We start from the raw sequence: 5,318 nt of genomic DNA, 5'->3' as shown, positions 1-5,318 counted from the left end.
TTGGTCCAGTCTTTTCACTGGGTGGTAAGAAGGGGGAGCTGGCATTCAGAGCCCAGAGGTCCTCAGGGGAAAGTGTCAAGGACCTTGAAACATGAAACAAGCAGGCTGGCAGGTAGGAGGGGAGGGCTGCGCTGAGGAAGAGCCATATCCACCGTGGGTATTCTTCAAATTCAGCTAGATGTTTAGAGTCATGAGGCCTGAAAAGACCATACCTGGTATTGGATCACTGAGAAGGACGGAGGACGGGACGCTCAGCGTGCTAGCAGAGCCATGACTGCAGTTTCTTCCCACAGGAGGAGTCCTCATATTAGTCCAAGGGCCATTCTCTTCTCCCTTCCCCGAGTGCCTGCTCAAGGGTGAGGACAAGAGAGCCACCTCAGTGGTTGTGGAGGCCACCTTGGCTCAGAAGCCCCAGGCCCCAATATCTTTTCAGCAACCTGCAACCATAGTTCCCAGGTTCCATCCAGGGACATGCCCAGTTATAGCAGTTTTTGCACTTAGGGAAGCCTAAGGCTGTAGTTTATAACAGATGTTCTAACAGCCTTTCCTTAATCCTTCCAGTCCATAGGTAGTGTATCAGTCAGAGATGAAAGCTGCCGTCAGCATTGTTGTCTAACACTGCACCAGACGTTCAACTGACTGGCTTGTTGGTTCCCCTGGAAACAGAGGTAGAGTTAAGCTCAGATTTGTCCTGAGAGGAGGAGTGTCACCCTTTCATTGCTAGGGAGACCTGCTGCATGTAGCTCGAATTAGGACCTTTCACCAGGCTGACTGGGCGTTCTTGAACCAAAGGTGTCCATTAGACAGGGATCCCTGCTGCTCTGCTCAATGGCTGAGAAGTGTGGCCTTAGCATCAGTACTGAGGTAGGCTCCACACAGAAGCAGGGCCATCCCACCTTCGCTGCTGCAGATGTGAGTGGTGTATTTTCACTGTCACCATTTGCCTTCATGACATTCCTTTTACCCAGAATATCTTTCTCCTTAGCTATAGTCTCCATCTGCCACCACCACATACTGCCATGGAAATTCACACATCAAGACTCGGCTCAAAACTGGAAATCTCAGACTCTGCTGGGGCAGGGGGAGTGAAAAATGGTGCAGCCACTTGAAAAACTATTTGGCAGTTTCTGTGGAAGGTGAACATTTAGCTATCTTATATATCAGCAATTTCACTTCTTGATATATTCCCAAGAGAAGTCAGCAAACAGACATGTCTAATACGTTTACCACTCTTATAGCCAGACTCTGTAAACAACTTGAGTGTCCATCAACAGGTATATTCCTACAATGGACACAACAATTAAAAAAAAGAACCGTGGTAGAGTAAAAAGAAGGCAGATTAACACACCGTCTCTGCCACCAAATACTTCTACAATTCCATTTAGATGAAGTCCTAGAACAGGAAAAAAAAATCTATGGTGACAGAAGTCAGAATTGCTACTGGGATTGAGTAAAGACTGGGAGGGCACAAGGACCCTTGGGGTTTGGCAGCGTCTGGATCTGGGTGGTGGTTGCACTTGGTGGTTGTCAGATCAATACACGGTACACAGTCTGCACTTTATGTGTGGGACACCTCAATTAAAAAAACAACAAAAAAACACCCCAAGGGCCAGCTCTCCTGGAAAGCCCAGTCTGTATCTCTTCCAACTTCCCAGGTGATTAGTCAGCAAAGAGAAGTCTAAGTCTAAGTCTCTGCTGCCCCCAGGAAGGCACTCACCTCTCCCCATGGGGTTGCTGGAGGCTTAGTGTGGGCTTGTGATCACACTTGTAGATCATAGCAAAGCAAATGCTCAATTGCTAGTAGTTCATGGGTTCAATGAATAAATAGATTTCTGCCTGTGACCAGATTGTTCTTTATTATGTCAAGAATCCTGCCTTATGTGACACTTTGTCCAGTTTTTTTCTCTTAACATTGTAACATGGACACTCTGCTATGTCACTGAACATTACTCTTTGAAAACAAGATTGGTTGGCCACAGACTGTGTAGAATCACTCAGATATAAGCCTCCTTTCCCTGGGTAACAGTGCATAGTGGCAGGAGTGTGGCCCCGTGCCCAGCAGCCCAGGGCCCCTTGACAGCACTGAGTGGTGCCAGCGTTTCTTTCCTGCTGCTGCTGTTTGTTCCTTAGCATATTACTTTGGTGCTTATTTATGGGGAAATGCACAGATCTTCATTATCGAGTTCCATGAGTTTTACAAATACATACCTCCAAGTAACCCACTCTTCTGCAAGATAGAGATCATCGCCATCACCCCCATGTGCACAGAGTTTTAAACCAGAAATTTAGCATGCAAAAATCATTTTTAGAGTTACAAAAGCTTATTTAACCTTAAGCATATTTACATTTACTCTATTCTGTCTATTTTAAACCCGCATCTTAGCTCTTCATCCCTTCAAAGAGGTGAAGATAAGAGCAGGAGAGCCTGAGAGCTGGGTCTGGGACGTACAGAAGGCTTCTGAGGTCAAAGCCTGTCACAAGGAAGCCAGGGCTCCCCGGGCTACATCTCCACAGCCCAGTGCCTCTGCTCCTCTTACCCCTGCCTCACCCCACCCCACCCCTGGGAGTCAGCTAAGGGCACCCCTCTGGCTGTAGGTGGGGTGGTAGCAGGGAAGGGCCAGGCCTAGAGCCACCCCGGTTCGCCACATCCCAGTATCGTCAGCTACTCCAGGTGTGCCAACCTATGCCCCAGGTAAGGCCCAACAATCGTGAGGCCCACCGTCAGAATTTCCACCTCAGGACAGAAAGGCAGTTTCAGGTCTGTAAATAGTCTCCTTTCCAACGTGTAAGGGTGAAAGAGATGTGCTGTCATTACTGGTCTCCACAGGGCGTGGCCCTGTCCCTGCCTGTTCTTGGAGCTGATGACTATGGCCTGGCAGGGAACTGAGACTGCATGGATCCATAGGCCAGCCAGCACTGGAGGCCTTGCTTAGGAGATGGGCAGGCCAGGAGGTCCCAAGCATCTCCTCAGCAGTGGGATAAGGGTGGCCACACAGCTCTGGCCACAGTGAGCCTGGGGAAAGCAGATAGGCACAGTGAGTTACCTTAAAGGGATGTGCTCTGAAGCCTCTTGTGTTTTTGTTTTATTATTATTTGCAGTTTTGGCTAGGGCTGGGTTTGAACCCGCCACCTCTGGCATATGGGGCTGGCGCCCTACTCCTTTGAGCCACAGGCGCTGCCCTCTTTTCCTTAGTTTTTATATATGAATTTTTGAAAGTCAAATCAGTTCTTTAACATTTAAAAAAAATCTCCCTCTTGCCAAACAGTGGCACAGCCAGAAAGCTGTGTGGGTCCTTTAACCAAAGGATTATCATCATTTCTTTTTTCAAAAAGGAAAAAAAAACTTCATGAAGTCACTCAGTATTTATTTAGAATTTGAGCTAATTCTGTCCAGGGAATAAAAAGTACAAAAAGATGTAATCTTTACTTCTGGGAGCTTACATCTAGTAAAAATAACCAAATGATCTGTTTTTTAGTGTGATACTGTCAAGACTATTGGCTGGTTCAAGTAGTTTAGCCCTTTTCTGTGATTACTAGAGTTAGCAAATAAACAAAAAAGCCCAGGACACCCACTTAAACTTGAATTCTGTTAAACAATATTTGGCAAAACTGTCTTTTCCAACTAATGGAAAATGGGGGTGTGAAGAGGATTAGTGTATAACCATGAGGTCGCCCCGGCCCCTCATTTAAGGAATAATGACCCAATTTCTATCCACCCACAGGGGCCGGCATTTCCCTGAGATTCCTGCAGAGGGCAGGGCCATAGATGCCCCACCCAGCTCTCTTTCCTAAGTGGACCTGAGATATGGAAACCCTCTCAGACACCCTGCAGGGGCATCAACCTTTTCAGTGGCTCTCCAAAGCAAAAAGTCCTGAGTTGGAGCATTTACCCATTTCTGTGGTGTAAGTACCAACGTGACATCACTGAATGCAGAGTCAGAATGAAACGCACAACAGCACACAAGTTACAGAGTTTCCACCATGCAGATGCGAGCAGAGGGAGATAAACTTGGGATCATGGATGATAGTAAAACATAGCAAAATGGTTAGAAAGTGATATATTTTGAGTACTTACTATTGTCTTAATGTCTTTCTTTTTTTCTTTTCTTTTTTTTTTTTTTCTGAGACAGAGTCTCAAGCTGTTGCCCTGGTTAGAGTGCCATGGTGTCACAGCTCACAGCAACCTCAAACTCTTGGGCTTTAACAATTCTCTTGCCTCAGCCTCCCAAGTAGCTGGGACTACAGGCGCCCACCACAATGTCCAGCTATTTTTTGGTTGTAGTTGTCATTGCTGTTTGGCCGGCTGGATTCAAACCCGCCAGCTCTGGTGCATGTGTCTGGTACCCTAGCTGCTGAGCTACAGGCGCTGAGCCTTAATGTCATTTTTTTTAACTGTAATTTTCTATTGTTTGAGTTTTTAATAATGGCTGTGTTTTACATCATTAGTTTTTGCAAACCAGCATGTAAGGGCTACAGTGCCCACTGTGGTAGGCTGAAAAAATGGCCCTATGAAGAAATATTCACTGCCTATTCCCCGGAATCTATGAAATAGTGTCTTGAATAGCTAAAGAGTGAATGTCATTTTATTTTTGGCAAAGGATATGTTTAAGGATCTTGACAAGAGGAGCAGATCCTGGATTATCCAGGTGGGCCCTACATCCAGTGACAAGTGTCCTTATAAGAGAGAGTCAGAGGGAGATTAGACACAGATGCATGCAGAGAAGGGAATGGGGGACGGGAGTGATGCACCACAAACCAGAAACACCGAGGAGAGCCAGGCAGCCACTGGAGGAGACAAGGAGCAGGTGCTCCTCTGGTGGCTCAGGGGCTCATGAGAGAGTAAGTTGCTTTGTGCCACCAAGATGGTGGTAATTTGTTAGGGCAGCCTAAGGAACTGAGGACATCCGTTTATTCCCACATGGACCTCAGATATTTGTCCCATCCTTAATTAAGCAAACCAAAGCCATGGCTGACTTCTTTGCAGAGAGATTTCTTCCTTTAGATTCAAAGCTGAGTAAAATCTCTCCCTCCTGAATTGTCTTAATTCTGTCAGTGTATAAACACTCCTTTCAGAGGGATATAGATCAGGTTTCTTCAGAAAAGACCGTTTGCTTAGTTTTGAAATACACTGAAAAACTATTCCATGCTAGTTTCCAAATTGCCCAGCGTTTTCACAAATCCCAGAGAAGCTCCATGTTTTCCTTAACAGCAAAGGCTCGAAAACTGTTGTCCCTGAACCCGAAAACTGCTCAGGGGTCCAAGGATGTGAATAGCCACTGTGGGAATTGGAGAATAAGGGGGAGACTGCTCCCCCAGGA

This window comes from Nycticebus coucang, chromosome 8 (assembly GCF_027406575.1).
Source record: "Nycticebus coucang isolate mNycCou1 chromosome 8, mNycCou1.pri, whole genome shotgun sequence".
NCBI lineage: Eukaryota > Metazoa > Chordata > Mammalia > Primates > Lorisidae > Nycticebus > Nycticebus coucang.
This window is presented reverse-complemented; position numbering follows the sequence as displayed.